Genomic DNA, 12,673 nt, shown 5'->3' with positions numbered 1-12,673 from the left:
AATTGCAAACTTAAAACCCACATCCCACTCTACAGATCTCCTCCCATCAACAATAATACAAAATCTCAACCACATCATTCCCCCGTTCTGGAAAAAATCATCAATTCATCTCTCACTTCAGGCTGTGTACCTGACTCTCTCCAACTAGGACAAACCACAACTGTACTCAAAAAACCAGGGGCAGACCCCAATGATCTCAACAACCTCAGACCTATCTCCAACCTCCTTTTCCTATCCAAAACAATGGAGTAGTGCATCCTACAACAACTTAACCAACATATAGATGATTTAAACCTCCTTGACACCTTCCAATCAGGATTTAGACAAGGCTGTAGCACAGAAACTGCTATGCTCAATATCTCAGATGACATTACAGATCCTTAGATGAAGGTGACGCATGCCTAGTTGTCCAACTTGACTTCTCAGCTGCTTTTGATACCGTAAATCACCAAGCATTATTTGAGACACTGAAAATTTGCTTGGGTATCAATGGCACAGTCCTAAAATGGTTCACATCTTACCTGCGACACCACTCACAACAAATTCAAATTAATACCTGTCTCTCTAAACCCACACTAATTACTCTTGGTGTCCCCCAAGGCTCAATGCTCTCCCCCTCCCTTTTCAATCTCTTCATGGAACCCCTTACAATCATCCTGAAGAAAGCAGGGGTCAAAAATCACATGTATGCTGATGACACTCAACTCTACTATAAAATCAAATCACCCAATGACATCCTGCCTCTCAACGCCACACTAATCAAGATACAAACTTGGCTCAATTAATCCCCAACAAAATGGAACTACTACTGCTCTCTCCTAAAAATAAACCTCTACCAATCCAATATTAGCTCAAGAACCTGGATGCCCTAAATTGCTCTCTCACTCTGTCCACTTCTGTAAAGTCCTTAGGCATCACCCTTGACAAAGAAATGTCAATGAAGGATCACATCATTCCCCCAGATGATCTTAAGACAGTTGTACAATCTCCAGTGGACTATAGGAACGCCATATTCACAGGGACACCAAAGATTTACCTCGCCCCCCACTAAGAACAGTTCTCAACATGGCGGCCCTGCTCGTAACAGGTTTTAAACGGTTTGAACAAATCACACCAGCCTTCAAGAGCCTGACAGCATAACTCAGAGCCACCACATTATTACTCAGCACGACCACAGCATCACTCAGCGCCACCACAGCATCACTCAGCACCACTACAGCATCACTCAGCACCACCAAAGCATCACTCAGGGCCACAACAATATCACTCAGCGTCACCACAGCATCACTCAGCACTACCACAGCATTACTGTGCGCCACCACAGCATCACTCAGCACCACATCAGTATCACTCAGCATCACCTTTGCACTAATACACCACCACATCATTATCACTCAGCAAGACCTAAGTATCATTCAGCATCACCCCAGCATCGTCTCCGCACCAGTCACCACCACCAGCACCACTACCACCTCATCATCACTCAGCACCACCTCAGCCTGCTCTCGGATTCTGGCATCTGTTGATTCTCCACTAGCGTCTGGCCGCTGCTTGTGTTATAATACAGGTACTTGTTCCCAACCTTCACCCTCCGATTGTTTATGCCCCCTCAAAAAAAAGCTTTAACAAACAACCATTGGAATAGGCAGAAACAAACTGAGGAAATTTGTTATTGTAAATACTTTTTTTAATATGGTCATTCAGTTGTACATAATGCCTTTTTGGTCATATATAAGGTAACAAAAAAGCTTCTGACACTTTTTTATGAAAAATTTTCAGCATGCTGCACAGCAACCACATTTCTCTACAGCTTAAAGACATTGGCAAAGTCAATAGCTCTGGCTAAACACTTATAAGGCCCTAAAGGTGAGACCTATTGGCGATGCCTATGCTTGTTTTTTATGCAGCTGAAAATACAAAATGAAACTTGGGGCAGTGCATGGTGTGAAGTACATAAGTACTCAATGCAAGAGGCAATGTGCCCGGGTGGTTGGGGGTGCAGGACATAAAGTAGAACTTGGTGTAATAAGCAGGGATGCAATGCAGAAATGTTTGAAAATCTGGCGCATTTTTGAAACGTGTTGAGAGACTTGTGAGCATCTGTAGTTATATTTTCAAGTCTGTGGCTGCACAACCATTTTAGGTAGTGTAGCATAGTGCTCCACGAAGGCGTGTCGGATGGCGATCCCCAAGTTAGGATTGGTGTCTTTGGTATGGTGCACGTCCGTCTTTCTCATCCCCAAACCTGTTACAGCTCCACGAGCTGTTGAGCCTTACTTGAAACATTGACATGCTGCTGGAGTGTGGTGTGTGCTCCCTAGTGATGAATGAATGGATACACAGGCTATGGGCGGAGGACCTCACCCTTAGAGTGGAGATCTCACTGATCTGCCTGACAATATGGTAGGCATGATATATGGGGCACGAATCCCTCAGACATCCCTGGAGATCACTAGAATAGTGTTCCAGGCTTGGAGGTCAGCGCTGTGCAGTGATGCTGGAAACCCTCTTCTGGACTGACCAATGGTTAGGCTGAGTGGCACAGGGTTTAAAAGATGAAACAGGATAGGCTGTAAAGGTTGAGAGATGGCTGGGAGGGCAATCACATGAAATACATTCTCACCCTCCAAACTGAAATCTCCCTTTACAAATCCCAGTTCTTCCGGTACCTCTGGTTCAGACGCCCTGTCAGAATACTCAGAAGAACTCACCGTACCACCAGACTACAATCTCTTGGAGACTCGGCTGCTCATGGGCCAGCTGGCCAATGGGGGCATTTCTCAGATATATAAGGCCCTGGTCAATCATTTTGCATACTTCTGACCTTGAAGGCATGACAGGATGGGTGGCATTGCCCACTGGTAGAAGCAGAATGGAGGGACACTTGCATGGCACCAGGCACACTGGACCTTTTGGCTCTCCTACGCCTCATCCAACAAAACTACTTACACTGCACATAATTCACACCCAAACGACGGTAGAAAGCTCAAAGACTTCCAGGTCCCATTTCACTAGATGTCAAGGGGACATGGGAGACTTCTATCACATGGTGTGGTGGTGCCCATTTATCCATCAATACTGGCTGACAATATTCAACTTACTTTCTAAGGTATCGGTCCGAAGGATTGATGTCTCTCCCAGGGTTGCTCTGCTCGGCATCGTGGAGGATTTGGATGGTCCAAGGGCTGGCGAAATGAGACATAGCACAATAATGGAAACCAACACGTCCTCCCCCACCCCAGGGAATGGAGAGCAGGCATGTATCACTGCACTGAATTGGAAGAAACTATTTAGATATCACACAGATGCCCCAAAAAACACTCAAATATATGTGGGAAATGGTGGACATACTACAGGTTGGATCAGGGGACTGATTGATGTGGGATGGATGATATTGTGGACTATTGGGATCAAGCAACTGTGCTCTAGGGACCTCCCACGGGGGCCGATAATGTGTGTATATTACTTGTGCACACACAAAGAGGGTCTGGAGGAGGTTTAGGACCTGTGTGGGCACACACCAAGCTACACGTTGGGGGTATCCCTTATCAGGACGGTTCCCCTCACACACCATCGGTGTCATGCTTCATCATAGGGGTGCCTCTTCGCATCAGAACGTAGTTCTGCCACGGGCTACAACCCCCTCTCTACGAGAGAGGAGCTCAGAGATGTTTTAAATGTGCAACTGGGTTATACTAAAACCCCATGTGAGCTAGGTGTTTGACCAAATACTGAAAAAACGTGCAAAGCTAAAATGAGGTGATAGTGGGTTTAAAACTGCCTGCAAGGCTAGCTAACTGCAAACTTTATTGAGCTACCTAGCGACAAGATTAAAAACCAATCAGCTGGGATATGCAAATGACTACCATGAGAGACACATATGCTAGATCAACATGTTTCAGCCATCAGGCTTTCATCAGGATCAGTTAGTGAACAGCTACTGCAACTCATGTGAAAATGTACAACAAAAGAATCTGTGTGATGGTGCCTCTGTATCCTGTACTGTAACAGGGTGGTTGTGTCCAGTAGGCTTCACCAATGGAAACTAAAGCAAAAGAAGACGCAAAAGAAATACAGACTTGGTTTAAACCACATCCAACCAGCCTGGAGTTAATTATCCTCCACGCACCTATGACACTTTCTTGATTTAACAAAGTGGCAATAGAAGAGGCACTTACCAAACTAGGGTAAAATTGTTATCTCTTCTGTGCAGGGCTAATTTAGCCGTAGGTACACGGGCCAACCAACCTGAGAGACAAAGGTGCTGGCGTCAGAATTCAGCAACATACACACATGACAAAGAAGAAAAAAAAAGAGGGAAAGGGGGTGTAATGACAGGACCCAAGAAGGGATGGTGACTGGCAATGTCTGGGTCCCTGTCTAGGAAGAATCTGATTTCTCGTCAGATATTATTGGGCTGGGCTAGATTGAACAATGCTGAAGTGGAGCCCAGTGAGGCTAGGTGTCTAAATCACAATGGAAAGGAACCACAATCAATCAGGGAATAGGGAATAGCCTAAAGAGGCTGTAGTGCTAGGTGATTCCATGCAAACCATAATAGTTCAAAAGAAAGACTTCAGGATGGGAAATCACACAGGTACCTTCCTTTGAGAGCAGTAAAAAGGAGGCATACAGTGCTTGAGGGCCATGCCATCCCTCAAGCATCAAAATTTATGTGGTCGGATATGACATGCCATAATGGTACAGAGGGGATGGGTAAACTCATATGCACTCTCACAAGATGAGCAGCGTGGAGGCCACACCATGCTTTCAATGTAGAACCACGGCCTAGCGGAGAAGCCCGGAGCTGAGGTGCTCCCGCTGGAGTGGCTAGAATAAGGTCTCGGGTGTAGGGAACAGCCGAGACGCCAGCCAGAACCCGGAATGGGAGCAGGTGAAAAAGTGAAACAGCCCCGAGCTGAGAGCTGGTGCTAGAAGCCTAGAAACCTGTAACTAGTGTCAGGGCGGCAGGGGCGAGGAGAAGCCAAATGTGTGTGTGTGTGTGTGTGTGTGTGGGTGTGTGTGCGTGTGTGTGTGTGTGTGTGTGTGTGTGTGTGGGTGGGTGTGTGTGTGTGTGTGTGTGTGAATATCACATTTAAAGAATCAAATTGGGATACGCGGAACACACCATAAGGATGAGATATTTTTTGATTAAAGAATGACAATTGTATTGTATGAGTATTATACACACAAATTAATGAATATGGCTGTCAATAAAACAATACAATACACAGGGAAAAAGTGATTGAAGTGCAGGAAATGTGACTTGTGGTGATAAGTGAAAAAAGTGCTGCACATATACTATACAAATAGGTAACACATATTTTGAGAATTGAAACCTTTTCAATTCAAATTATTCACAGCGATATCTTTATTGTTACTCAATTACTTGATTCTGCTACCAAGCATTGGCAAAGCCAATAAGCCTGGTTTGTTTTAGGTGCATGTCTGTTATTGTGAATGTGATGACAGACCCCTCACTGAAAGACACTCCCATTCTAGTCAGGTGCCGGCTGTATGAAGCACATCATGTTAGTTGAAGACTCTTGGAAAGAATTCATAGATATGATTGTTTGGCCACACTCTTCTTAGAAACACCCCCTATGCCCTACACACCCCTTTTACATCCCATTTAAAAGTCCCAGGCCTGCGGACTGTGAATGTTGGTATTTCCACTCCCAAGTTTTTTTTCAAGATTTATATAGTGCGAACTCGACCCGAAGGTATTGGATCGCTTAACATGAGCACCTGTTACGTTACACAAGGAGACATTCATTTTTAGGTCTCGCCTATGCAGCGCAAATGCGCTACATAAGAGGAGACCTTTAGCCATCGGTCCCCTTTTTAAGCCACAACAGTGCACGCGTTCCATTGCCTTCAATGACAACGCGTGCACATGTGTCTATTCCCTTGCGGGCTCGAGCGCTGACACCATATGTTTGTAATTAACTTGCAAACATATGGTGTCAGCGCTCGTTCCAATAAGGTAAGCAGGCACAGACCCTCTCCTGTCTCCCTCACCCATGCTGCCAGCGCGAGGCGCAACGCACGGCGCAGCGCTTGTTTTTTTATGTCAGTCCCCCCGGGGCACAAGCAGGCATCCACTTCTGTCTTTTTGCTGCGATCAGTTGTAATGACAGAAGTGGATGCCTGCTTGTGCCCCGGGGGAACTGCAGGACTTCAGACACAGCTGCACATGCACAAACAACATAAGTGCGTGCATGCCGCAGTCATCTTTGAAAAGTAAATGTCAGTGTGCACTGGACTGAATTAGGTAAGTGCATTGAAAATATTTTTTTAATCTCTGCATGTACTGGATTGAAGCTGCGACAAGGCCGGCAGGGCGGCATGGTTTCCTTTCAGACCTCCTTTGTTTGAGAAATTGTAGCCATGGTGTGTGTTTTTGGAAGTTCTGCACTTGACTGGAAGCTTGCAGGGCATTTACGGCGTGTCCTCCGCTCCCGAGTAGAGTACTGCTTCTCCGAGAGCAGAGACCAGGTAATATTAGCTGAGTACACACACCGGTCTCTCTCTGAGCATGCTGCCCACGGCGTGTAGCAGGAAGGCGCGCTTCACCTCTCCCCTGTCCCTAAACTGGTATTAAAGTATGTGCCTGCCACTTGTTGGAAGTACCTTGGGCCCAGGTAGAAAGGTGCGCTTTGCCATGGCCCTCTCCCTACTGTACGTGTTTTCTACTTTTGCCTTTCGTGGACTGCGGGATGTACTACAATAGAACAATGCTTTGCCTGAATTTGCAGTGATTTGTGGTCCATATGTTGCCATCAAGTGCAAAACCTTTTTGCCCAATACTCCTCTCTTTTAATTGCTGAGGTAGGAGGTACATCCAAATTATGCCATAGTTTAAGGAAAAAATGCCCAAACCCTTGAAAAACATAAACCAGTTGTGAGACAACAGATAACACACACCTTAGTGCCTCGATAGGTAAATGAAGAGAATTTAGAAAAAAGTGTGTGTGAGCGAGATGGCACCTCACGGGCGAACCACCAACGGGAACCTGGCAGGTACTCACTAGGATTGCCCTGATCTCATCATCGGCGCCATCAAGTTCGAAAGAAAAGTAGGTGTCCACAAAACAAACAGGAACAGTGTTTGTGAGGGAATGCAGTGTGTAGGGGTAACAAACAACACAATACGTGTCACACAACAAATACGTAAAAGACCACGAACAACACGGAACTTAGCTTTATTCTGTCACTTTCATGTTGGTCGCGGGGTGTTAAAAAAGTGCGAGCGGCTAATACCTATCTAGCCATACTCCACTTGCTGACATGTTTCATTGCCACTTCGAATTAGGGCAATTTCTTCAGGGCGTTACAAATTTTTAAGCCACTGCACGAGGACAATCGTTGTCTTCACAACTGAAACACACAAATAAAAACACATATAAATTGTCATCCTTTCGTATATTAAAGCCAAAGAAATGTGAGGCTTCAACATGTGAGCAATCCCGAACCACATCCAACATCCAGCTATTTACCCTCAATCCACCACGATGGCGCATACCAGTCGAGAGGTCCAAACCAGAAATATGTTTATATGCATTCCCTCACAAACACCGTTCCTGTTTGTTTTGTGGACACCTACTTTTCTTTCGAACTTGATGGCGCCGATGATGAGATCAGGGCAATCCTGGTGAGTACCTGCCAGGTTCCCATTGGTGGTTCGCCCGTGAGGTGCCATCTCGCTCACACACACTTTTTTCTAAATTCTCTTCATTTACCTATCGAGGCACTAAGGTGTGTGTTATCTGTTGTCTCACAACTGGATTATGTTTTTCAAGGGTTTGGGCATTTTTTCCTTAAACTATGGCATAATTTGGATGTACCTCCTACCTCAGCAATTAAAAGAGAGGAGTATTTGGCAAAAAGGTTTTGCACTTGATGGTACACCATTAATTGATTGAATGTTATATGCCTATTTGGTCTAGGTCTTGTTTTGTGAATGTATAATTGAGTGGAGGGCGACCTATGACCACTTTTCCCTCTAAGCTCCTTGTTGGTAACTGTTGCGTGAACGGCGGCTCAGCCGTGAGAGCTTTTCTCTTGCCCTAAAACTTTACTCTTCCCTTGCTTTTACACGTTTGTCCTTTCTTCCTTCTTGTGAGCGTCCCCCCACACTCTACATCCAGTTGATAATCTATCTAGACTATGGACAAAAATTGCCTAGCATTCACCGACGAACAAATTGCCGCAATCTTAGCAGGACCTTCACTACTGTCTGACTCCCCATTACTAGGGAACACATCAGTTAGAGAGGAATGGGAAAAACTCAGTAACCTCAAAAAGAAACAAGTCAGGATTGCCCTTCATGGGGCATTAATGTCCGAGTACTATACATCAGGAGCCTCACCAGCAAGTCTTCTTGTGAGAATAGAACCTAGGATTTTTTTGGATGACAAAAAGTTCAGGTTAGACTGGAGCTATATAGCCAACAAATGCACCAGGGATTGGCTAATCCTTATTATTAGCACAGCTCAGCGATTGAGTGAGGAACTCTTGAAGGAAATCTTAGAACTGGAGGAGAATATTAGTAGGGACAACACTCTCACCAACGCCAAAGAACATCTCTCCAAAATACAAGACGACTTGAATGAATATAAGAGTTATAAGATCAACCAAAAGATTAAAGGACTCCAAAGAAACCTTCAAAGATACTCTCATGAATGGGCATTCCCCTACGTTAATGACACACACTATCAGTCAGGGCCAGAACAGGGTAATCAAAGTGGGCCGCATAGAGGGTGGGGTAGCAGACAACAACAAAGACGCACCCCTACAAACTGGACGTTTGACAACACATCCAGTGAGGACGAACAAGATAGGCCCCAAACCAGTAGAGTAAGGTTCAACCCCCAAGAACAGAGCAACGCCGACTTAGGGGTACTGCTACGCTCTTTTTTAGGCCAGGGACATGGGGCCAACAGGGGCGGAGGTCAGGCAGGAAAAGGAAGAGGACGGGGCAACCGACCACCCCAACAACAATGGCAGGCATTTTCCCCACGACAAACCCGGAGCAGGGGCAGACAACCCCAATAAACAACATTGTGGTAAATTTGTCGAATCACACACTGTCTGAAAGTGAACTGAGAGTGCTTAATAAAGGTTTAGGCTTTGTTCCAACTCCTACCCATGACTCTTTTAAATGTAGGTAAACAACAGAGGGGGACCTAAGAAGGACAATATTTATGGGGGTCCAGTGTACGTGTCCTATAAACCTATAACCAAGTAATGTACAAAGTTCCCCAAGGAGTAATGTTCGTATGGCAGGAGTGCTCTCTCTCTCTCTAAGTGAATGTATGGAGGATTGTAAGGGAATAAAGGTAATCCCTTATCGGAACTTAGGATGCCTCACACAACTAATTAGCTTGACGACAGCTGTCATCTTGCCGGGTGGTTGTCTCGTCTCATCATCGGCTTCCTGCTCCAACGTCAAGCCGGCGCTGCAATGCCTGACGGGTAGCACAAAGTGCTACACTTTTGTGGAGTTCTTTTGTTCCTGGCCGTTAGTTGAGTGCGTGTGAGGGGCCTAAGTGGTGAAGTAGTGAGCGTGAAAAGGTGTTTAATTAAAAAAGGTAAGTATAGTCTACTAAGATAACTTTATTCGTGTAGCTAACTGCCTTATTAAAAAATGGGTGAAGGGAGGGGTACCGGGGCTCAAAAACAATGTAGATTGGCCTCGTTCAACCCTCACCTATAATCTGGTCGACATGTTTCATGCCCTATAGGCAATTCTTCAGGACCTAATAGTGCTCATAAACTCATGGGATGCCCGATGCGGGCTGAGAATTGTGCAATATACAACCTGAAGGGTCAGTCACCATGGCAGGAAGGGATCCTGCGTGGAAATCAGACCTAAAAGGAAAATAACCAAGTCAATATTCTCCACAGACACATACATGCTTTGCTATGCAGGTCAACATTGTATATAACGACCCTTAGCCCAAGCGTGGATGTAAAGTAGATTAAATGTAGAGTAGAGTTCTTTGAAACAATACGAAAGATCAAACTTAAAAAATTCTTTGCGAATCAACCACAAGAAAAACAAAAAGGGTTCAATACTGACTTAAGGAAACCTTCCACTTTTTTGCCCCCAGGTGGTACTCTGGGTCCTGAGATTGCGGTTTTTGAGTCTAGAGTTCTTCAGGACATAGAACTGTGGGAATCGAAACAAATTAGCACCAATCAGAGGAACATGTCTAGATCAGATTGGGAAGCTGTGAAGAGTTTGCAGAAAAACAGCGACTTAACTATAAAAAGCGCAGATAAGGGGGGAGCGGTAGTTGTGCTCAATACATGTGACTACGAGGCAGAGGTTTACCGCCTACTCAATGTTCGCGCAAACTACCAGCCACTGAATAAAGATCCCACCACTGAATTACTTACCATCATAAAGGGAATGGTAGGAGAGGCCAAAGAAAAGAATTGGATCACTGTGAAAGAAGCGGAGTTTCTGGTGAACATCAGCCCCAGAACTCCAGCGTTCTACATCTTGCCAAAAATTCATAAGCCTGCCCGGCCCCCACCGGGCAGGCCCATTGTGTCTGGGATACAGTCTGTCCTGGAACCGCTATCGCAATTCGCTGATTACTTCCTACGCAAATCTGTTGTTACACAACAATCCTTTGTTAAGGACACCATGGACATTTTAAATGTCATTAGGGATATGTCCTTTGATCCACACACAGAGATATTGGTAACAATAGATATTGAGTCTTTGTACTCCTGCATTCCTCAGGACGCTACGCTTGTGGCAGCAGCGCGCGCCCTTAGGTCACAGGAATGGTTTTATGACGCACCACAAACTTTTGTTTTACAGTGCATTGAATTAGCATTAACCAAGAATTTCTTCAGTTACAAGGACAAGATGTTCCTGCAGACTACAGGTACTTCAATGGGGGCTACTATGGCACCCAGCCTGGCCTGTATCTACGTGGGCCAGTTCGAGGAGCACGTCGTCTATCCCTCCACCAATCCCTTCAGAGACCATGTGCGTCTCTGGAGGAGATATATAGACGACGTGCTCTGCGTCTGGTCGGGAGATGAAGCAATACTCATGGAATTTTTCAACTGGCTTAATGTACAAGACCAATGTCTGTGCTTCACATGGTCATATAGTCGGGAATCAGAAGTATACCTTGATCTAGACATGCGGCCCAGGATGGTGGTCTTGTGACAAGTGTACATCACAAACCCACTGACAGGAATTCTCTATTGGCGTATGACTCATACCACCCTAGGGCCTTAAGAGATAACCTGCCGGTAGGGCAGTTCCTCAGATATCGTAGGAACTTTTCCACTACGGACATGTACAGGGATCAGGCACAAGCCTTATGTGAGAAGTTTGAAAAAAGAAACTACCCTGCTAAGATCATAAAACAAGCCAACAAACGAGCTTTGAATACACCCAGGTGTGCCTTGCTTGAGGTCAACAAAAGAGAAAAAAGTGAATGCCTTCCTGTGGTAATGACCTTTGATCCCCTAGCCACAAAAATAAGGCAATCGATCCGTAAACACTGGTCTTTACTATCTAGCGGTGATTTCAATATGCCACCGCCCAGGTTTGCCTTTAAACGGTCGAGTAATCTTAAGGATAAATTGGTCCATACTAGGGCACAGGTCAGAAATACGTCCAAAAACAGCACAGTCCCCATTGGACATTTTCCCTGTGGAGGATGTTCTGTCTGTCCACTAACATCCAAGACGACAGTTGTCACTTTGCAATCAGGAAAAGAATGTTTTTTAACCAAGTTCAGCAACTGTAACACCACAAATGTGGTATACAGGCTGGAGTGCGAATGTGGCTTACAGTACATTGGACTTACGACCCGAAAAATTAAAACGCGGATACAGGAACATCTCAGCACAATCCGGGCAGGAAAGCTCACCACCAAACTGGTTCAACACTGCCACACCAACACACATTCCTTTAAGTGGGTAGTGTTAGAGAAAGTGATAGGCGACCCTGGATCGGTAGAGCGGCTGCTGACCTCCAAGGAAGCCAGGTGGATTTATCAAGAAAAATGTGAACGGATAGGTCTTAACAAACTCTTGGAATGGAACAAAGTGCATTAAGTTCCACCCACCCCCTGTATTCTGTATTCTATAGCTGCAATGGATGGGGCTTACATACCTCTCCAGGATATATTATCCATCTGTCCAACTTTACTCTGAATAGCTTGGTCACCCCCTGTACTCTATAACTGCAATGGATGGGGCTTACATACTGCTCCAGGATATATTACCCATCTGTCCATCATTACTCTGAATAACTTGGTCACTACTCATGTTACATCCAGTATTGAATACATAACAAAATAGCTGTGTTCCTTTAGAGTATGCTTCTGCTTTCTCCTCCTCAAAACATTTGCATTGGTCGAGGTGTAAGTTAGTATTTAAAGGCTATTCCTTTTTGCCTTCGTATTAAGGGACTTTTGCCCATTCTAATATGGCGGACCCTCCCTCTGTCCATCGATACTCTGAATAGCTGGGTCACTGTGGGTACTGTCCCCTGTGTTACACTTAGGCTTAGATACTTAATAAAATAGCCTTGTTACTTTAGTGTAATTTTTTGCTTTCTCCTCCTTAAAGCATTTGCATTGTCCGATGTTTTGGGTATTAATTAAAAGTAATTCCTTCATGCCTCTGTGTTTAA

Source organism: Lissotriton vulgaris, chromosome 5 (assembly GCF_964263255.1).
Source record: "Lissotriton vulgaris chromosome 5, aLisVul1.2, whole genome shotgun sequence".
NCBI lineage: Eukaryota > Metazoa > Chordata > Amphibia > Caudata > Salamandridae > Lissotriton > Lissotriton vulgaris.
This window is presented reverse-complemented; position numbering follows the sequence as displayed.